The sequence below is a fragment of the Pinus tabuliformis genome, chromosome 9, assembly GCF_031772625.1.
Source record: "Pinus tabuliformis cultivar Carrire ecotype Pingquan chromosome 9, CPIR1, whole genome shotgun sequence".
Taxonomy (NCBI): Eukaryota; Viridiplantae; Streptophyta; class Pinopsida; order Pinales; family Pinaceae; genus Pinus; species Pinus tabuliformis.
Genome location: NC_142307.1, coordinates 753,091,332 through 753,116,826, shown reverse-complemented (window position 1 = coordinate 753,116,826; position 25,495 = coordinate 753,091,332).

Below are 25,495 nucleotides of genomic sequence, written 5' to 3'. Positions count from 1 at the left end.
GTGTCAATGTGCTACATGAAATTAGCCACATTTATCCCAACATCATCCATATGTGTGCCTCCTCCATATGAAGAGATCATCTCATCAATCTCCAACTCTCGGTATGCCACATCTAGGTCCATGAAGCAACCTCCATCACATCTGCAATGTACCATCCCTCAAGTCTGCCACAGAAACAAGTATCTACTTGTCTCATCTATCCATATGATGCCCATGATCATAGATCAATCAGCTCTCATGTGTCAAAAGTAGTTGAGTCTCGGCTCAACCCATGCCCCAAGTGTTGCTACCAAGGCATCATCATCATCGTAACTCCATCACTCCAAAGTGTCTCATATCGATCCTCCACATCAAGTCACTCTTCCAAGACATTCCCATACATGTACTTGAAGTTCATTGCATTATTCCCTTCTGCCTTGCATTTCTAATAGTAAATATTTTTTTGTAAATACAAGATGTATTTAAAAAAAAAAAAATACTCATATTCTAGATACTCAATCTGCGTTATTTGCTCCACTGCTAATTGCATAATCTAGTAATTGATCTATTTCTTTTGCATTCACATAACTTCGTCATACATTATCGTACATGTATTATGGATAAATCTTTCTTTAAGAAGCTTAGACGAAACACCTGGATGCATGGGATGCGTTGTGATCTTTGCACCTTGTAAGCAACCTTGCTTATTTTCCCGAAAATGGTAATTGGTCCACGATATCTTGGAATAAAATTTGTATATCACTGAATGAGTTCTTTAGTTTGATTATTAGATACATATTATCTCTAACTTTGAATGATGTTGGGGTTTAGTGTTGACCTCGTCTTGATATAATCCACAGAACATAGGAAAGAAAAAGTTAACCATTGCCTTAGATCATATGCTGTTGTTGTCTTGTTTATTTGTGTATTGAAGCTAATTGATGAATCTTTCTGATGGTAAACAGTATTCAAAATTTCATTTTATTTCATATTAGATATCTGGATTCTGAACCAAAGGTGAAGTGTTTGAATCTCAATTGATTATATTGTATATGAAAGGAAAGTCAAGGTTCGATTATGGACCTGTCATACAAGAGTTTATTCTCAATACTATTGTCACAGTAAATCACATAGAAAGCGTTCAACCTATAATGGCACCGACTTACAATGTTTTAATGACTTTGCTCTTTATGTAATTTTAACCATTATTTCATACCCTATCTACCATTATTTGATACCCTATCTTTATCATTCAATGTTATATCATATTTAGATCATTTTGGCCATTATCATATCCACATCCATGAAATGATATTCTCAGACGAGATCATTCCCGGAGAGCTCAGCTCGAATCTACATTCGTATTATTCCCTCTTGGAAATGGCTCAATAAACACACTGTAATTTCTAAGTTTTGTTGAGTTTTTCAGTGAGATGTTTTGTCAAACAGCTTATAGATGCATTACTGTAGGTATATTTTTTTCTTGTCATTTACTTGAACACAGTTATACAATGACCATAGGAACAACATAGAGTATTTAAATCACAAGCATGAAACATATATTGTGCCCAGAAATGGTTCAGCCCCAAAAATACTCATTTATATCAGTCATAGTCATAAGATACCCACTTAGAATATCTTAGAAATTTCCACAAAGAAATATGAGTTTACTTGTTTGGGTCACTATGGTATTATATGAATGTTTAGTATCAAAGCGTTAAAAGAGGTTGTTTCCACATAAGTCAACATGGATCAACAAACCCTCATGCAAGTAAATTAAGCATGATATAAAATTAAATCATGATGACCTAGTGTTTATATGCAATTGCCTTTAGCGGTATTAGAATCAATAAGCCAAAGGGTAAATGGATGTTAAACCAAGGGATTTTAATTGTGAGATAGCTGATTTAAAAAATGATTGTATAACTAGTAATATATTAACAATGAATTTCACCAGAATTTCCTTGGGGAAGGAAGAATATATGACGAGAGATTAAGACTCAAGATGATGAGGCTCATGTGAAATTTAACTACGTACTTAGATGATTATACCTATGGTGCAAATGGTCAACTTCCTAGTTGAAAAAAGTGGAAATGATTATTGAAAAAGTAATTGGTATCTTGATGAAAACATAAGACTAATAACACTGATGAGATAACATAGATCCTAGACGGATGTTGAATAATCTTAGTTCATAATTGAATGTTTGTAAAGTAAATGCAATTGGATTTTCTGATAAATCATGATGCTTATAGAGTATTATTCTATATTTGATAAGTATTGAGATGTTTTTCATATTGATGATGTTTCATGATATGATGGTATGAGGGTGATCATGCACATGTGGTTCATATTTATATAGTTGTTACAATAGTGATGATGTATCCTTATGATGATGATGATATTCATTGGCATTATGATGTGGTATATTGACATATTCATTTACTATGTGATGATAGGTATTTAATGTTGAATACTCATCATGGATATGATATGCATAACGTGGCATAGGAATTATGATGCTATAATATGAGGTTTATTGACATGTGGTTCATTTATTATGTGAAGTCATGATATGTCTTTGATGCAAATATGTTGATGTTATAACTTATGATGGTGTTACATGAGGTGAAGCATGTGATAGTTGCGTACAAATTTATGACAAGCATGAGCATGCAGTCGTTATTATTCATAATGTTGTGATTAACAATGATGAATGTTACATGATGACATGCAAGACTTGGCATGTGGATTGTTTTCTATGATACTATGATGGTATAGCTAATGCATTGGTTGCATGTTGAGGTGTGATGATTGACAGGATTCCACAAATGGGCCGAGAGGGCCGGTTTATTTGATAATCTCGTGCGAGCCCATACGCACGAGGGAGAATAAGTAACACCATATGGGCTGGGGACAAACTCAATCAACACTACATATGCCAGTGGTTTCTTTGTCTTGTATAGCTCTTGATGGATAGCTCTTGGGGGCTAGAGGACCATCTTAAGGAGGCTAAGTTACTGATATTGAAGGCTAGGTGCCTAGTATTGTATTGGGATGCTAAAGTCTAGTATGTGTGTAAGGATTTCGATGCCTGGGGTTGTGCGCCTTAGTGAGTTGTGGAGGGAGTGGGCCAACCTTGCGAGATGCCCGGAGACATTGAGCATTGTACCGGATGCCTGCCTTGGGGCAGATGAGGTATGAGTCAGGCGTGAGCCTTGGGGCCAGCCTTGGACATGGATACAGACCGAGTAGGCTTATGCTTGGTTCTAAAAGTGGGAAAAAGGATAGAGATTCCTTGGGATTTCCTGAGTGTTGTGAAACTTTTGATGCCTGCTGGTTATACTAGTTCAACAAAGGGTGCCGGGACTGTTACATGAAGTAATAAATAACAAAATAAATGTAATGTCCCTTAATAATAAATAATAAATAATATAATATAATATTAAATAAATAATAAACAATAAATAAAAAAATATTAATAGCAAATAAATAATAAATTAATTACATTCTCTAAATAAATATAAATAAGAATAAAACAAGAAAGTAGTAAAAATCAGTAAAGCTATCAAAAAGTAAAAACGAAAGAATAAAACAAGAAAGCAGTAAAGTTGCATGTGGACACATGGAGTGTGTGAATGTTGTTCCCCTTCCAATGTTTGCTCTATTTAATAGACGGGGAGGAAGATGAGAGGCATTCCATCATCCATTCTCTTAGGAGAATAGTGTTGTGAGATAAAGGATTCCCTGGCAATAGTACATTGATTGAGGGCTGGAGGGTGGCTAGTTGTAGCAAGATTTTGTGCAATTGAGCCTACGATTCGGTGGAGAGTCGTCCCCAAGACTTTGTTGCAGTTAGCAGAATTCAACTAGTGTTCAACCCCGAAATCACAAGAGAGAAACATCATCACCACAGGTAAGTTGTCTCTATTCATATTTCTGAAATTTGATGTTAATTAGTTGATAAATTGGGTGTTGATTATAAATCACATGATTAATCTAATTAATTACATGTCTTTATTTCGGGGCTGTTACATATGGTATCAGAGCACTAGGTTCAACTCTTAGGGCCTATATACATTTTAATGTAGAAAACTTCGATCTAAATGATTTAAAAAAAAATAATACGGTCACATCCTAATGATTCTATCCACTTAAAAGGGAATATTACTTCCGGAGATGATTAAATAGACTTAATCTATAGCCGGTCTTGTCGACATTTCTAGTGATAATGTTGTTCTACTTCTAGCTTTGGGGTTACAAGACAATAATTGTGTGAACTGAACCGAATAGGTGATTCGGCTTCCATATTACTCTCATTACTGGAATGAACAATCCTGTTGCAATGTCTGTTAAACAATATGAATTAATCTATCTTTCATTTTTTATGGGTTTAACCCCAATTTGTTCTTACGGGTTTGAATGTAAAAAGTTTCCTTAGTTATCAACCACTGTCGTGAATTTACATAAAGCGTCATTGATATTCATGGAATTTATTGGCAAGTATACCTGTGTGTATGTAACATTTCTCAAGTGGTTTTTGAGAATTTCTTGGTTGTACCAAACGGTGTTTTCGTTCCACATTTGTTTGTTTGTATCCAGAATTGAGTGTCGAAGACGACCAGACCTGGCTTCTATTACCCTTCAGTTGCCAGGTCTCAAACTCTTCGATCCTCTCTCATACAAATGATCCACATCATTGATTTTGCCTTGACTGATCTCAGAGTTACCACAGGAGTAACCTCATGACAGATCAATTTTTTGTCATCCTCATCATCGATTCCATTTGCCACTTGGTTTGCAGTGTTTATACGAGTAACGTAATGTCTGCTCCAAATTTTTTTTCCGGAGGCGTCAGTTCGATTTTTCGTGGTGTCGGAATCTTATGGGCAGCGGTTCATTAGTATTATTTTAAAGTTTGTATTACATTATTTTTTCACTTTTTCTATCACGGTCCTTTCTAGTCATACTACTACATTTGTTTCTTACACAATACTCCCTGGACTGAGAAAGTTTACTCACTAGATTCGTATCCTTTCAATCCTGTTACAGTGCAATCATTTTCCGCTCTTCGAACTAATGTTCCTTTACTTGTACAAATCCAAGGGTCGATTTGATAATCTATACCCTTTTGGGTTTAATGTTAAAACGACATATCTTCATCTTTTCTCTGAATCTATTACGCCTCAGGGAAGATAAAAACTGAGCCAGGTGTAAACCTCTGGGCGCTTAAAAAATTACGAATTATCAGAAATGTGCGTCTCTCTCTCTATCTATATATAATGTTGAATCTAACATATCCATTTCATACTATATTTATCTGTATCGGGCTATAGAATGCACTTCGTTTCTCTGGTGAAATTTAAAGTTATTGGCAGTTATTTTAGATTTAATTGCTTTGGGGCTGCCTCCAACAAACCTCTATATCTATAAAATTTATGTAAGTAATTATCAGAGAAATTAAAATAGAGTAATCGTTATCACCAATGAACTTCTTTAAGACATTGAGAATTAAGGAAAATACATAAATTTCAGTAAAAATTAGTATGCTTTATTAAGCAAAATTGCATGGAAAACTTGCTGAGCGTCGTGGTAGATCTAGGCAAGCAAGAAAGGCTCACCAATTAGAAACATTTAACTTATTGGGCAACCAAGAAAAAGCTCACTACTTTCTTAGCAACATCTAAAACTCAAAAGAGAAGAGGGAATTAATTAGGATGCCAGTGTAATGAGGTGATTAAATAGAATGTTATAGTATGCATGGTGGGATCCTTCAATCTAAGGGGGGAAAGTCCGTTGCAAAATAAGTCCCAATGGGAGAATCTGCATAATCGAAACTTCCTAGTACTACTCAGAACAGGACCTTGATCTGCGATATCAAACTCAAAATTCATACGAACCTGAAGAAGTTGTTGATGAGGTGAGGTCACTATTCTCTGGGTTATCTTAGGCCTTTCAAACTAAGGAATTCAGGGTCCCCAATTAAATATCTTAACCCTTTCAAATTTATTATGTATGCTCTAAGGTTTCACGATCTCTCATTTGTGATTTCGTGCTGCTTAGAGGATATGTTTTCTTGCTCATAATTTTTGCCCTGAGCTGAAAACTCATTCTTTACTTTGGGAACAAATTTTGTCTCATGCTCCAATTACTGTGGATTTTATATTTTAGAGTTTTGTTATCAATGTCATTCAATTGTCCTGCTGCATCATCGCAATGAAATTTTAAATATATTAGACTTTCGCAGAAAATCTGGGAAGATTTCCGTTGTCTAGTGGGAAGTAAGGGATAAAAATATTTAAGTTGTTAATGCTTTCTCAGTTACTTGAGTTATTGAATTAATTTTGGGAATTTACTGTGTCCATAGTTTTTGATTTCGTTATTTTGGGGTGATATTTTCAGCCATCACGAGGGAAAAACAAAAAGTGCGTTAGGGCCATTTTGCATCACACTTGAGCAATTTATCCCTTACAAGTAAATTCAACTAATATGACTAGATCTTGCAGCCTTATAAACTGCATCTTAACTTATGTCAATAATTCTGTCTTAAAATATTTTTATATGATGTTTTGCTTTCATTGACTTGTAACTATTCGTGTAAGGTGACCCTTATCGAGGAAATTTTTGAGCTCAATGCTTACATATTAAGATAAACTAAACTAGAGAAACACTCGTTGAGAAATAATGTTGTAACTACATCGGATTCCTGGCGAGTTATAATTGCACCTTTTATAAGATGCATATGCAAGGTAGGGAAGCAAGGTATCATCCTATACAAATAGCAAGACAGTTTAGCTGAGATAATTGTTGTACCACCAATGCAACTTAGTTAAATAACCGGTTGGTCACTCGCAAACATAGTTACTACAATCATGAATCAAACTTGTGATTCACCAAGTGTGAATCTGATTGAACAAAATATTCAGGATCTCCCTAAGTTAAACTCTGCTTGACTGAGTTTGACTTGGTCAATGCAACCTTGACTCGCGATTAATCACATTGCGAGTTAAAAATTGACTCACGATTAATCATCAGTCAAACTTGAACTGACTGAGTTATACTCGGTTGATTAGTCTATACACATCATGTCTCTAAATATGTGTATTATATTTTGTACTTGCAGAGTTTTTCCTGATTTGTTCCTGATTAGATTTAAACTGTTCACTCTATTGGCAAGTAAAATTTTTGTCAATTCCGAGTCTGGTGACTTGGGTGGCAATTGCCCATCCAATCTCATTTGACTATCAAATATGTATATATATATATATATATATATATATATACATACACAAGGTATTTCCTGCCACTGAATATGAGTCATTCTCAATTTTTGGATTTCTGAAAAATGTTGGTTGCCTTGATTGTCACCATAGAAAATCATGTAGAAGTTCTGAAGCGTTGAAAGTTTTGAGCAGAGGATTGAAATGGAACTTATTCTTGCAAAAATACTTTTGCAGTGAAACTTTTGGGTTTGATGCATAATTTTGATGTAATTTTGGAGAAAATGTTGCATACCCTTTCTGTCTGCAGTGCTTTAATTTTCAGTCCTTTATTTGGGATTCTCTTCATTTTTTGAGGGGAGCATTATATAGAGGACACTCTGACTAAATGGATTTTAGTGTGGTCAAGCCTATTGTGTGAAATATGAAAGGAGCTAGTCCAGTGACAACTTTGGATTCAATTTTAGCGTATTGAAATATTGAAATAATAAAATATCCCTTCATCACATCATGCTTTTGAATATTTTATAGCACTAGTATATTCTTATCGCATGCTCATTGTGATCGAATTAGCTGCATTTTAATAGTTGTGAATTATTCTCATGCAGCTTTGAAGCATGTAATGGTTTCCAGCCTTTCATATATGCCACTTTTAATTGTTGCATGTTATGGATATGAAATCTGTCAAATTGTGGGTGTCAGCCTGCATTTTCCCATTGTAGATGCTTTTTTCTGTGTATTGCAGAGCTTGATTTTTTTCAATGCTGATATCATTATATCAAGTCTTGCAACTCAATGCTTTTGAACGAATACTTGCAATTCAACATTTAATAATGTCAAGGCCAACACTAATGAAATGAATTTGTACTACCAATCATGTATGGAAATTTTATTTGCAGTTGATTGTCTATCTGTCAGACATATACAGTGTACTTTCTTTACAAAATAGCTAGTTTTGATCTCAAGAATCAGCTTGTTGTTTTTGCCATTTTCTTCTTTGAATCTTTGCAGTAACTTTAGCTACAAAATAGCAGTTTCTGTTTTGAGAAATGTTTTAGGTCAAGGCTCTGCTCCATTGAAATCCCTAGCTTTTTCTGTATTGTGATTTAATTCACAATCGTAGCACTTGTGGGTGGTTGTTCTCAATTCAATTCAGTCAGTCAGTAAATATTGTTTTCTTTATATTAAATTTCAATTATTCTACCCAGATTTAATCAAAATCCACAGAATTTGCTTCTAATAATAAATGTTGAAGATAAGCAATTACTTCTGAGAATTTTCTTTACAACTCCTAAAATAACACAATTTGTGTGTCAAAACTCGAATCATTTTTGGTTATAATAACCAATAAAAACAAAATGATAAAAACCATCAATTATTTATTTATTTCACTGTTTAGTTCTCACTTTGTTAGCTGCTACCGTAAGGGAGAAGACTTCATTTTATTGTTATTGAAAAAAAAAAAAAAAAAACCAGTCATGTTTTCCTATCTAATTTAAGAAGAAGAAGAAAAAATCATTCTATAACTGCTCATAGACATGTAAAGGCATTTAGTAATAGACTTGCTTGAGTAGGCATTGACTCTTCTTAAAAGAGTGAGTTGGACACTTTACCCATTAACATGGTCTGGAGTTTAACGTACTTATTATGATTAATACAATAAGGTTGAAGGTGTTTAAATCTAGTAATCAATTTTTTAATGAAATATATATATATATATATATATATATATACACACACACATTATATAAAGGGTGTACTTGAATAAATGTTACTCGCAATTGGATTGATGACCTAGTGTTACTTCAGATAAAACAACTTACTAGTGTGTCATTATTATTGAAAGAATTTGTGGCCAAACACATTGGGCACACTAGATCATTCATAGATGATAATGGTGGTAGTGGTTCTAAGAATTTCAATTTCTAAACTAAATATTTAATAAGTGGAAATTTATGTAGAAGAATCCCTAGTCCAACTTGAAGATGGGTGAATCTATGATAAAAGAGATCAAGTGGGAACTTGATGAGATAGGAAAATATTTTTAAGATGAACAATGACAATTATGTGAGTGATGGATAAATCAATAAGGGACAACAAGCCCTCATGCGGGTGGATTAAGCATAACATAAGACTTAAATAAGTATGGCCTCGTGTATGTGTGTCATTTGGATAAGCACAATATATATAGTGATCATGAAATTTTCACTTGATATTAATGATTTAAATGATTGTACAAATGGTAATATCTTGACAATGAATTTCACTAAAATTTCCTTGGGGAAAGAAGAATACTTGATGAGAGATTAAGGCTCGGGATGATGAGACTCATTTGAAATTTAGTATACCTATGGTGTAAATAGTTAACTTCCTAATAGAAAAAACAAGAAATGATTATTGAAAAGTAATTCGTACGTTGATGAAAACATGACAATAATAGTACTCATGAGATAACATAGATCTTAGAGGGATGTTGAATAATCTTAATTCATAGTTAATATTCATTGTTTATATAAGTAAATGAAATCAAGTCATGATAATAATGCTTAAAGTGTATTGTTGTTCTATATTTGATATGTATTGAGATGATTCTCATATTGATGACGTTTCATAATGAGATGGTATGCGGTAAACAGATATAGTTTGGATGAGAGGGTAATGATTTATATGTGGTTCTTATTTATTTATTTATCATGATAATGACGTTGAATACTCATGATGGATATGATATGCATAATGTGGCATAGGAATTATGATGATATAATATGAGGTTTATTGACATGTGGTTCATTTATTATGTGAAGTTATGATATGTCTTTGATGCAAATATGTTGATGTTATAACTTATGATGGTATTTCATGAGGTGAAGCATGTGATAGTTGCATACAAATTTATGACATGCATGAGGATGCAGTTCGTTATTATTTATAACGTTGCGATTACAATGATGAATGTTCTCATGATGACATGCAAGACTAGGCATGTGGATTATTTTCTATGATACTATGATAGTATAGCTAATGCATTGGCTGCACGTTGAGGTGTGATGATTGATAGGACTCCACAAATGGGCCGAGAGGGTCGGTTTATTTGATGATCTCATGCGAGCCCATACGCACGAGGGAGAATAACTAACACCATATGGGTTGGGGACAAACTCAATCGACACTACATATTCCAGTGGTTACTTTGTCTTGTATAGCTCTTGATGGATAGCTCTTGAGGGCTACGGGACCATCTTGAGGAGGCCAAGTGCATAATATTGAAGGCTAGGTGCCTAATATTGTATTGGGATGTCGAAGTTTGGTAGGGGTGTAAGGACTTCAATGCCTAGGGTTGTGCGCCTTAGTGAGTTGTGGAGGGAGTGGGCCAACCTTGCGAGATGCCCGGAGACATTGAGCACTGTACCAGATGCCTGCCTTGGCGCAGATGAGGTCTAAGTCAGGCGCGAGCCTTAGGGCCAAACTTGGACTAGGATAGAGGCCAAGGAAGCTTATGCCTGGTTCCGAAAGTGGGGAAAAGGATAGAGATTCCTTGGGATTTCTCGGGTGTTGTGAAACTTTCCCATCATTCCATGATTCCATCATCCATTCTCTTGGGAGAATAGTGTTGTGAGACAAAGGATTCCTTGGAAATAGTACATTGATTGAAGGCTTAGGGGTGGCTAGTTGTAGCAAGATTTTGTGCAATTGAGCCTACGGTTGGGTGGAGAGTCGTCCCCAAGACTTTGTTGCAGTTAGCAGAATTCAACTAGCGTTCAAACCCGAAATCGCAAGTGAGAAACATCATTGCCACAAGTAAGTTGTCTCTACTCATATTTCTGAAATTTGATGTTAATTAGTTGATAAATTGCGCGTTGATTATAAATCACATGATTAATCTAATTAATTACATGTTTTTATTTCGGGGTTGTTACATAGTTATCGTTGAAATTGTCAAGTGAGACATTTTGGAGTTTTTAGAGGATTTTTGGTAAGAATCCCTCTAAATAAATTGTGGTCATATCTTGATTTGTGTTGTTTAAACAGTTTTTTTTATTGCATATATAGATTCAACACCTTCAAAAACTTCTAGGGCACTTCAATGGTGAAGCATTAACCCGTCAAAGTTGTGATTTCAATGAATTGTGGTCATATCTTGATTTGTGTTGTTTAAACAATTTTTTTTTTATTGCATATATGGATTCAATACATTCACAAGCTTCTAGGGCACTTCAATGGTGAAGCATTCACCCATCAAAGTTGTGATTTTCAGTGAATCCCTACTAAATTCTAGACAAATTAGATCAGAAAATAAAGAGGAAAACTTTTCAAAAATTCTCACTTATAAACAAGTAAGTTATCTTTTATGATAAGTTTAGAATGCTTTTCCAAATTTTAATAAAATTGAGGAAGTTTTTTTTTTAAAGTTCATAGAATCCGTGTTTCATTATTGGTATAAATATTGAGACAAAATATATTTTACAATGGTGAAAATGTTTATGTTAGATTGATTCTCAAGGGAATATGCTCAACATATGCTTAGTATTAATGTTTATCATCGACTGTACTGTGTCACATAGTTTGTTAGGTTGCATTGAATTTTAATAAATTTAGAAAAATATCTTTGTCCCACGTGGCTCCCTACCCATCAATTTCCTAGGGATTTGAGATTATTCCAATTCTAATATGTTGATATTCTAATTAGATGGGGAAATTAATATATAAGAAAAATTTATTTAGCAAAATGATCTAGTTTACAACAAGATGTGTAATTCTTTCTTTTTTCTCCCTGTGGACCAATTTCCTAGGGATTTGAGATTATTCCAATTCTAATATGTTCACATTCTAATTAGATGGGGAAATTAATATATAAGCAAATCTTATTTAGCAAAATGGTCCATTTTACAATGAGATGTGTAATTCTTTTTTTTTTCAAGTTAAATTATATTTGTGTCACTTGGCTCTCTACCCACCAATTTCATAGGGATTTGAGATTATTCCAATTCTAATGAGTTCATATTCTAATTAGATGGGGAAATTAATATATAATAAAATTTTATTTAGCAAAATGGTCCAGGATGTGTAATTCTTTATTTTTCTCAAGTTTAAATTGACTCATAATCTTTTTATACAAGGCTAATCAGAGTAATTTGGTAGATGTGTCCATTAATAAATTAGTATTCTTCAAATTGAAATAATTCTTTTTGTTATATTTATGAAACTTTCCACTATATCAACCATATTAATATTTTCAATGTAATTATACTAATAAATACAAATTTATTTTAGATGGGTAATGTTTAAACCTTCTTCACAATTTCTTTATAGATATTTAAGTACTAGACTATTATTATTATAATATTGTCGTACCTTCTATATGGAAAGCATGCTTAATAACTCCTTTAAGAAGAAACACTCCGTTTTCATATTTTATATCATGATATCTATACTGTAATTTTTGGGTACATCAGTTTAATTAAATTAATTTTGTTTGAACTATTTCAAATTTAGACTTAACCATCGACCAAAGGTGTTGAAATTGTTGTTTTTCTTTATTTTGTTTAAATTTATTTTATATGATTTGGCATTTTGGTACATCAGTTTAATTAAATTAATTTTGTTTGAACTATTTCAAATTTAGACTTAACCTTCGACCAAAGGTGTTGAAATTGTAGTTTTTCTTTATTTTGTTTAAATTTATTTTATATAATTTTGCATTTTATTGTGCAACTCTGGAATAAATGGTAATTGTGCAAATGAAAAGTTTGGGGCGATCCGGGAACGCGTGATAGCTGACACATAAAGGTTCTTCATTGTTTTATGTTGAAAAATAATTAAAACACTGCAGCTTCATCACTATAACATTAAGGAGTTGTGTATAATGCGATTTTTTGGAGATTCTGGTAACGGAATCCGGTGGAAGAAATTGCTGTTAAATCTTGATTTGTTGCAGTTAAAATGGTTTTTAAACTGCATATTTGGATTCAGCACCCTGAAAAACCCCTGGGACGCTTTGATTGTGCAGAAACTAACTATCAAACATGCGATTTCACTAAATAGCTGCCAGATTTTGACCGGAAAAACCAACCAGAAAAACTTCCAAAAAATCGCATTATAGACAACTGCTAACATTAATCCTCCAACGTATTAGCCGGCACTCCTGGTTGAATGTAATTGTGGTTGGGATGTATTAATAATATACGTGTGAATTACTATAATACAAAAATAATGTTTTGAAACTAATTCTATAAATTTTGTATATTAAATCCCATATTTTACAATACTATCATGTTTTATAAGATTATATATTTGATAGTGTAATAATAATATACTAAGTAAAATATTTATATACTTACCATTATGATAATTTTAACATTTGTTGAATATAAATGTATTCAATTATATATTTGATAGTGTAATAATAGTATACTATGTAAAATATTTATATATTTAAAGATACGATGATTCTAACTTTTGTTGAATATAAATGTATTTATATGAATATATCTTAGCTTAATTATGATATTGTAATAATATTTACAATGTAATTATTTACAATATTTTACATACTTATAATTTTGTGCTAAATTATTTTAAATATATGTATTGCATTAAAGTAATATAATCATTTTACATTGAACAAAAATATTATAGATATAGATATAGATATAGATATAGAAATAGAATTAGAATGAGTTAATTAATGTAAAATGTATTAATTTTATTTTGACTTAAATGAGATTTGTTATTATTTTTGGACTTAAATAGTTGGTAGCATAATCTAATTAATAAAATAATTTGTACGACTACATTAAAAATATTAATATGGTTAGGCTTTATTTGTACATACCATTGATAAATATATAATAATAAAAATAATATTAAAAAAATCATTACAACAAAAATATTATTATTATCATTGTAATTAATAAACATTATTAATTTATATTAATTATTATCTAATATTTAACCTGATTCATTATTATTTAATTTTAAATTATGTAATACAAGTTAATTATTTATTAATAATACTTATTTGATAATAGTAGTAAAATAAATAAATAATAATAATCTTAATAACAATATTTATTTAGTAATAACAATAATTATTTTAAAATGATTATAATAATCTTTAATTATTAACTATGAATTCATAACTAAACAAAATAACTAATAAATTGATTAAATTATTACTTATAAAGTCTAAATTCATTACTAATGAGTCATTATACATTGTTAAATATTAATTATTAATTATTTACTATTTACTAATGATAAATAATAAGATTAATGCATAAATACATTAGTAAATGTGGAACCCTCAAAATATGAACCCTTAATTAATAAACCCTAGGGACTCATATTATAAACCCAAACGAATAATAAACCTGAGTTAATACTAAAGCCCCAAGGTATTATAAGTGCAAGGGGAATTTTTTTTTCTAAATAATTCTAGATTCTATTACTGAAACATAGTGATACACTGAGGCTTTGGCCTTTGCATGCTCATGCCATGGTTTAAAGCATATAACAACAAAACAGGATTGTGACTGCCCAAAATGGGAAACCAGTCCAGTTCAAAAAAGAAATTGCAAAAATGAACTTGCTGCCTGCGGAGGGGAAACCAGCAATCAATCACAGAAAAAATCCTATTGAAGTACTTCCAGAAACTTGAGACTCGATGACGTGTGGCAAGTCGTGTGGCATGTTGTGCTAGCAAGTCAGGTGTTATGCGGCTACAACGGGTGTTCCTCCATGATGAAACACCTATAAGGATCAATGTCACCCTCTTCATACTGCATCGCACCCGTGTTGTCTTTCGCCTGAGGGTCACGGTTCTTCTCCTCCACAGTGTTCTTGTCCTGAGGATTGTCCTTCTTCTCCCTTGCGCAGTGAGGTCTTCCATCTTCCCTGGCTAGCGACTCGCAAATTGGGCTTCCTTCTTCGATGGTTGGCTTCTCGTGGAAGGTAATTGAGATGGTGGTTGTAATGACTGGTCGGTTCAGGGAGTAGCGATAAGTGAACTGGGTTGAACGAAGGGGTTGCTGTGAGCTAGAAGTAATGTCAGTGGCTGGAGAAGCGGAGTGCGTTGATTGGAAGTGGAGAGCTCGTGAGTGGCCGCTGCGAGTTTCTGGATAGTGGCCAGAGATAATTGAGCCGAGGGGGATGAGGAGGCAGAGGCAGGAGAAGGTGGAGAGTGAGGTAGTCTGCCTCTGCTACTCCCTCTTCTGCTTCGCATTCTATGGCGGAGCTTAGGTATTTTGATGCGGGAGCGAAGAAAATATCTGCTAGGAGGTGGCTCAGAGGAATGAGAAGGCACATCAGGTTCAGAGGTCGGCTCAGAGGAAGCAATAGAAATAGACGCGGAATGGAGAGTGAGGTTGCAGATAAAGCTCTCCAAATGATGATTACCTAGGCCAAACTCAATGCAGCATAGAAAGCTGCAACGCCTGCCCGTAGCAGTGCATGAGCTTGGCTCCACTGCAGCTAGTGGACAATGACATTGCAGAGGTGAAGGATTAGATACAAAGGAGGTGGAGTTGAAATTACCAGAGGGCGCCATTAAGCAGAGCCGAGGCGAGTAGACGCAGCTAGGTTGATTAGTGTGCCAGCTTAGATGCCATTTATTGTTGCTATTAATTCCTTTTATGGTTTTGTGTGCGGGATTATGGAGGACCATGTGGCCAGGCCACTTGCCGTCTCGTTCCCCCACCAACAAATCAGTTCCGATGTACACCCGTATCTTGGAGTGCAAGGGGAAAATGTTAAACCTAAGGGACTAATATTATAAATCCATGGTATCTAAACCTTTGGTTGACCATGATTTGTATTTAACCTAAGAGGTTAATATTATAAACCCTAGGAATATGAACCCTTAGATTAATATACCCAAGGGATTGTTATTATAAAATCGATGAATAATATTGTGCCTTAAGAATATGAAATATTAGATTAACATACCCAGGGGATTATTATTATATCCAATGGAATAACAATCTCAAGGGATTAATATTAATCCCTGGATTTTAATATTATTTCTTAGGGTTTATATTATTCGCTAGGATTTTTTGGTATTAAACCCAAGGGATTATAAACGTAAAGGGACTAATAGTAAACCCAAGGAATCAATATTATACTCCCAAGGTATATAAGCCCTAAGATAAATATTATAATACCTAAAATAGAGATGGTTGACGTGGTTGACCGTGATTATAAACCTAATGGATCTTAATCGTAGGATTAATATTATAAACCCCATGAATAATATTATACCCTAGGAATATAAAACCTTAGGTTAATAAACTCAAGGGATTGATATTATAAACCCAAGGGGATAATGTTAAAACTCCAAGTTATTATAAATCGAAGGGAATAATATTAAACCCAAGGGGCTAATATTATTAATGCAAGGTATATAAATGCTTGGTTGACCATGATTTATATTGAAACTAAGTAATTAATATTATAAAACCTATGAATAACATCATACCTTAGGAATATGAACCCTTAGATTAATATACCCAACAAATTGATATTATAAACTCTATGAATAATATTGTACTGTAGGAATATGAACCCTTAGATTAATATACCCAAGGGATTGATATTATAAACCCAAGGGAATAATAAACCCATGGGATTAATACTAAAAAGCCAAGTGAATATAAACTGAAGGGAATGATATTAAACCCAAGGGACTAATATTATAAATCCAAAGTATATAGACCCTAACATAAATATTATAAAGAGTAATATAAGCACTATTGAGCATGGTTTACCATTGTTGATTTTCATATTAAGAAAAACATTTTCACAATACAACATTGAACCATAGTTGACCATGGTTGAACATGCTTGATTTTCATATTGGGACAATCTTAAGATTATCTTAATATGGAAATCAACATTGATAATCCATGATCAACAATGTTTATTTTAGGGTTTATAATATTTATCTTAGGGTTTATGTACCTTGAGTTTATAATATTCATCCCTAGGTTTAATATTATTCCCTTGGGTTTATAATTCCTTGGGTTTATTATTCCTTTCATGTTATAATCTCAAGCATTTTTAGTATTAGTCCCTAGTGTTTGTTATTCCCGAGGGTTTAATATTATTGATAGGATTTATACTATTAATGTTATGGTTTAATATAAATCCCTTAAGTTTATAATCATGGTCAACGATGGTCTAATGTCAAATTGCGACAATTATTGTCACAATATGTAAATCAATCATGTTTGACCATCATCAACCATGGTCAATCATGGTCAACCATGGTAAAATATCACATTCAGACAAAGATTGTCGCAATATAAAAGTAAGCCATGGACAACCATGATCAACCATCATTAGTCATGGTCAATCATTTTCAACCATGGTCAGCCATGGTTAACAATGGTTCAACATTTCATTATGAAATTATTATCTCAATACGAAAATCAGTCATGGTGAACCATTATGCAATGTCGCGTTGAGGAAAAGATTGTCTCAACATGTAAATCAACCATGCTCACTCATACTTATTTTAGCATTTATAATATTTATCATAGGGTTTATAATATTTATGCCTTGGGTTTAAAATAATTCCTTTGGGTTTAATATAATTCCCTTGAGTTTATAATCCCTCCCATTTTTAGTATTAATCCCTCGAGATTATTACTCTATTGCATTTATAATATCTACGTTAGTGTTTATATACCTTTCGTTTATAATATTGATCCCTTGGGTTTAATATTATTCCCTTGGGTTTATAATACCTCGGGGTTTTATAATTAATCACTTGGGTTTATAATATGAATCCCTTGGGTTTATCAATCAAAGGGTTCATATTCCTAGGTTATAATATTATTGTCAACCATTTTTATTTTAGGGTTTATAATATTTATCTTAGGTTTATATACCTTTGGTTTATAATATTGATCCCTAGGGTTTGATATTATTCCATTGGGTTTATAATTCTTTGGGTTTTTAGTATTAATCCCTTGGGTTTACTATTTCCTTAGGCTCAAAATCTTGAGGGATTTTAGTACTAATCCCTTAGGTTTATTATTCCTTGGGCTTTAATATTGTTGATAGGATTTATAATATTAATCTTAGGGCTTAATATAAATCCCTTGAGTTTATAATCATGCTAAACGACGGTTCAATGTCAAATTGCAACAAATATTGTCATAATATGTTAGTCAACCATAAACAACCATCATCAACCATGCTCGATCATGGGCAACCATGGTCTAATGTCACATTCAAAAAAAAATTGTCTCAATATGAAAATCAACCATGGACAGCCATGGTCAACCATTGTTAGTCATGATCCATAATTTTCAATCATGGTCACCCATGGTCCAACATCACATTGGGAAAAATGTTGCGTGAATATGAAAATAAATCATTGTAAACCATGGTGAACCATGGCTCAATGTTGTATTTTGACAAAGATTGTATTAATATATAAATGAATCATGCTCAACCATATTTAAATTAGCATTTATAATATTATCATAAGGTTTATAATATTATCATATGGGTTATAATATTTATCCCTTGGGTTTAAAATTATTCCTTGGATTTATAATCCTTTGCATTTTTAGTATTAATCCCTTGAGTTTATTATTCCATTGTGTTTATAATATTTATGTTAGATTTTATATATCTTTCGTTTGTAATATTGATTCCTTAGGTTTAATATTGTTCCCTATGGTATAATATTTTTGTCGACCATGCTTATTTTAGGGTTTATATACCTTGGGTTTATAATATTGATCCCTAGTGTTTGACATTATTCCTATGGGTTTATAGTATTAATCCCTTTAGCTTTATTATTCCCTTGGGCTTATAACCCCAAGGGTTTTAGTATTAATCCCTTGGGTTTATTGTTCCATGGTATTTAATATTATTAATAGGATTTATAATATTAATCTTAGGGTTTAGTATAGATCCCTTGAGTTTATAATCATGGTAAACAATGGTCCAATGTCAAATTGTGACAAAGATTGTCACAATATGTAAATAAACCATGATCAACCATGGTCGATCATGGTCAACCATCGTCTAAAGTCATATTCAAAGAAAGATTGTCACAATATGAAAATCGACCATGGACATCCATGGTCAATCATGGTTAGTCATGGTCAATCATTGTAAACCATGGCCAACTATGGTTAACCAATGTCCAACATTGCTTGTGACAAATATTGTCTTAATACGAAAATCAAACATAGACAACCACAATGAACCATGGTTAAAGGTCATATTGTGATAGAGATTGCCTCAATATGTAAATCAACCATGCTAAACCATGTTTATTTTAGTGTTTCTAATATTATCATATGGTTCATAATATTTATCCCTTATGTTGAATATTATTCCCTTGGGTTTATAATCCCTTGAGTTTTTAGTATGAATCCCTTGAGTTTATTATTCCATTAGGTTTATAATATTTATGGTAGGTTTATTTACCTTTGGTTTATAATACCTTGGGGTTTCAGAATTAATCCCTTAGGTTTATAATATGGATCCCTTGGGTTTATCAATATTTTGGTTCATATTCTTAGGGTATAATATTATTCATAAGGTTTATAATATTAATCCTAGGGTTTAATATAAATCCTTTGGGTTTATAATCACGGTGAACCATGCACAACCATGGTCCAATGTCACATTATGACAAGAGGGTTCATAATATTCATCCCTTGGGATTTTAGTATTAAACCCTTAGGTTTATTATTCCCTTGCCTTTATAATATTAATCCATTGGGTTTATTAATCTAAGGGTTCATCTTCCTAGGGAGTAATATTATTCATAGGGTTTATAATATAAATTCTTGGGTTTAATATAAACCCCTTGGGTTTATAATCATGGCCAACCATGCTCCAATGTCACATTGTGACAAAGATTTCCACAAAATGAAAATCAACTATGGTCCAATGTCGCAATGTGGCAAATATTGTCTCTATATAGAAAGCAATCATTCTCAACCATGATAACCCTTGGTGAAAGTTGCTTTCTAACAAAGAGTGTATTAAGATGAAAATGAACCATGGTCAACCATGTTTATTTTATGGTTTATAATATTTATTTTAAGTTTTATATACCTTCTATTAAGGGTTCAACGATGGTAAATAGTGGTCAAACATGTTTATTTTAAGGTTTATAATGCTTATCTTAGGGTTTCTATTCCTTGGTTTTATAATATTTATACCTTGAGTTTAATATTATTCCCTTTGGTTTGTAATCCCTTGGGTTTATTAATCTAAGGGTGTAATATTATTATTAGTGTTTATAATATTAATATTTAGGTTTAATATAAATCTATTGGGTTTATAATGATGGTCAACCATGGTCAAACATCACATTCAGACAAATATTTTTTTGATTTGAAAGTTAGCCATGGTCCAAAGTCACATTGTTACAAAGATTGTCTCCAAATGAAAATCAATCATGACTAAGCATGATCTAACATCGAATTGTGACAAAGATTGTCTCCATGTGAAAATCAATCATGGTCAACCATTCTCAACCATGTTCCAATGTCATACTGTAACAAATAATGTCTTTATATGAAAATAAACCATGATCAAGCATGATTGTTTAAGGGTTAATATTATTTATCAAAGGATTTATATACTTTGAGTTTATAATATTGATCGTTTGGGTTTAATATTATTTCATTGGGTTTATAATCCCTTAGGTTTTGAGTACAAATCCTTTGGGTTTATATTATCAATTTCCTTGGGGTTATTAATCTAAAGATTCATATTTGTAGAATTTAATGTTATTCATAGGGTTTAGAATATTAGTATTTGGGTTAATTAGTAATAATGAATAATTTAATTATTTATTAATTATTAATAATGAATTGTTTAAAATTATTTATTAAATCCCTTGAGTCTATTTAATAGTAATATGATTATTATTAATAACCATATTATTAATGGTTATAATTAAAAATAACCACCAAATAATAATTAATAATAATATGATTATTATTAATAACCATATTATTAATGGTTATAATTAATAATAACCTCCTAATAATAATAAAAATAATATGATTATTATTTTAAAATAATAATCACAATTATTAGAGTTAATGGAATTAAAATAATAATAATAATAATATAATTATTTAAAATTATTTCTTTCTTAATAATTATTAATAATAAATTATTTATTAAAATTAATTATCTATGAATTAATTATTGGTTAAAAAATAAATAAATAATTATTATTAATATTTATTTGTTAATAATATTATAAAATATAATTAACTGCAAAAAAAAATAATATTAATTAATAATAATAGTAATATTAATAATCACAATTATTTAGTAATACTAATAATTTTTTGAAAATAATAATAATAATAATAATTATAATATTAATATTAATATTAATTACTAATAACAATATTAATATTAATTACTAATAATATTAAATGTTAATGGTTAATAAATACTAATTATTACTAATTAATATTAATTAATAATTAATAGTTAATTTTAAATAAATTTATTGGTTATTAATGATTAATTAATAATAAATATTTAATAATAAATAATAAATAATTTAATAATTAATGAGTGACAAATTATATTTACTATTAAATAATAAATAATATAAATTAATAATATTTATTAGTTATAATAATAATAATAATAATATTGCCCACGAGGCTTTGGATTGACGGTGAATGGGTGCGCTGTTAAGACACTCCTTGCGATAGGTCACTGGTTCAATTCCCCGTGGGTACTTAGTTTAGTCTTAACCTAGAAAAAGTAATAATAATAATAATATTTTTATTGTTATAATTTTTTTGAAATATTTTTTTTATTATTATATATTTATTAATGATAAGTACAAATAAAACTTTCAATTTCTACTCATCACATTGATATTTTTAATATAGTTGTATAATTTATAATAATAAAAATGTTAATACCCAAGAAATATATTTATATTAAAATAAAAATAAAAGTAATTTTAAAAACAAATTGAAATTTCTGCAAGAAGATACATAAAATAATGACCCATGAACTTGGGGAAATTATATTAAATACAAATTTATCTCAAATATGGAATGTTTGAACATTCTTGACATTTTTTTTATATAGATATTTACGTACAAGATTATTATTATTATATTGTCTATGTGGAAAGCCTGCTTATTAGCTCTTTTAGGAAAAAACACTATGCTTTCATATTTTATATGATGATACCAATAGCATAATTTTTGGGTACATCAGTTTAATTAAATTATTTTTGTTTGAACTATTTCAAATTTAGACTTAACCATCGACCAAAGGAGTTGAAATTGTATTTTTTTCTTTATTTTGTTTAAATTGATGTGATATAATTTGGCATTTGAATGTCATTCTTCAACGTTCTTGTGCAACATTGGGATAAATGGTAATTGTGCAAATGAAAAGTTTCGAGAGATCCTTGGAACGCGTGATAGCTGACACACAAAGGTCCTTCATTGTTTTATGTCGAAAAATAATTAAAACACTACAACTTCATCACTATAACATTAATATTCCAACGTATAAGCCGCCACTCGTGGTTGAATGTAATTGTGGTTGTGATGTATCAATAATATATATACATGTGAATTACTATAATACAAAAAACAAGTTGCTTTTATAGAATTTTTTTAGTGGGTTTTTGTCGCAAGAATTTATTGAAATTACAAGCTTAATGGGTATCTCTGCACAATCAAAGTGTTTTAGAGGTTTTTCATGATGTTGAATGCATATATATAGTATAAAAACTAGTTTAAATAACACAAATCAAGATTTCATCTCAAACTTTTTCACCAGATTCCATGTAACATACCCCGATAGCCTCACATTAAAATGCAGGGAATTAATTTTTTTTTACACAAATTACCCACCGGTAATTATCCAAACCATCATTCCACATTCCTCATTAACCATTAAATAGAATGGTCATCAATACATAAAGTAACTTTAGTAGAGGAATAGTAAGTTTTGTAACCATTAACTATATGAACATAAACTGTTTGATGTAATATTGCTTCCATTTCATGATTCCCTTGGCCACATTAATTAATCACATACCTTAAATTATCAATATCACATTATGCAAGGAATCACATCATCAAACTGACATAATAAGCAATCACATCATTGAACACCGATGTACCCTGGAAACCCCGTAGGGTGAAAACTAGCAAACGTTTAATTTTATTATGAAACGCTCATGAGGGTGTTCACCCCATTCAATGGCTTATAAGGGAGTCCATTTCTTAACTATTGTCACAAAATATTACAATGAAATATCAATTAAAATACAACATACCTAGCTAAAAGCTATTACAATGATCATGAAACCATTTACCCACAAATGACCACTCTTTATATGCTTGTGACATGATTGTCCCATCAGTGGACCATCCTGTAGCTTGTACTCGTCAGTATGGACCATTAGTTCTTATCTATCACAATGTTAAACATAATTTATCTTTTGCACAAATCACCATCCTTTCCTGTCATTGATGTCATCAACAATCTTTGGTAACATGATTAGATAAATTATTAATCAATCAATGATAATTCTATGAACATTATGCATGTATAAACAAATAATTATCAACATGTTAAAATAATTACCCCATTACTATGATCATTCTCACACCCGCACACATTCATATCCAAAGGAAACCACTGTAACCATCTATTTCACTTAAAGGATACTAGAAACTTATGTTTGTTTTTCATGCATGTAGTTGATAAAAACTTATTCAAAGAGAGCTAGTTCCTTAGCTTCTTCTTTGTGCATGTAACTAAGTAATATTTCAAATACAATAGCTATTCTCTTTTAAGGGAATCTAACATGATAGACATTATTATCATGCATGCAAATGTAAGTCCTTTTTCGAAAAAACATATTTTCCAAGATAGATCTATTTACAAAATCTATTGTATGCACAAAGACATGCATTTTTCTAAACCATAACTAATGTGTTAGTAATTATTTCTTGCATGTGGATATATGAATTTTATAAAGGAAAACTAGTACATTTATTGCAAGTAACTACTTGTTTTACTTTCCATAATACTTACTCTTTTTTGCACACAAATCCATATTTCTCTTTAAAAGATCTAACACAATAGTTCTACAAATCCATGTTTCTCTTTAAAATATATAACACAATAGTTATATCTTCATACATGTAATCAACTATTGTTTCTATGCTTCTGCATATGTGCATATGTGTTCTTTTCATATAGTTATTTTCAATAAGCCAACATAGTTTCTCTATCATTTATGTACAAACTTATTATGCATTTGTTCCCAAGAAAGTACCATAACAAAGATTTCATGCACTTGTTTTCAAGAAAGTATCATAATCAACCCTTCTTTTGGTCATAAGAACTAAGATAATAATAATGGTAACCTTTTATGCATTAAACCATGCAATTAAATCAAAGTATCCAATATGAAACACCCAAATCACTTACCTTTTTACTCACCAAAACATGTAACTTTTGCAAATCTTGCAAATGAATTAATACCATTAACATAGCTTTCACGCCCAAGGAAAACATATTATTTCCAAAGAAGATTACTATGACTTATATTATCTCCTTGCATCTCATCTATGCATAAGTTATTATATTTTATCATAACTAAGTATTATTTTTCAAAAGAACTCTCTTATCCATGAGAATATTTCACAAATTACACTCTTTAATATATATTCACTTCTCGAAAAATGACTACAAAATCCCTTTTTAAGAAAAGAGCATGCATCATATATTTTCTCACATAAAATGCATATTCAATCTTATATAAAGACGAGATGTTATATGCTACAAATATATTTATATTAACAATATTTTTCTATATATAGTAATAACAATATTTATCTACATGTAGTGATATATTTTCTTTACCAAGAAAAATATATGATCACAATCTCTATCGACATGCAGTAATGTATTATTAATCAATCTTTATTTGCATGCAATAATATATTTTCTTTACCAAGAAAAATATATAATAATCAATCTTTATCTACATGCAATAATATATTTTATTTACCAAGGAAAATGTATAATAATTAATCTTTATCTACATGCAGTAATATATCTTTTTTACCAAGAAAAATGTATTATTAATCAATCTTTATCTGCATGCAGTAATATATTTTCTTTACCAAGAAAAAATGTATTATTAATCAGTCTTTATATGCATAGAGTAATATATTTTCTTTACCAAGAAAAATATATAATAATCACTCTTTATCTGCATGCAGTAATATATTTTCTTTACCAAGAAAAATGT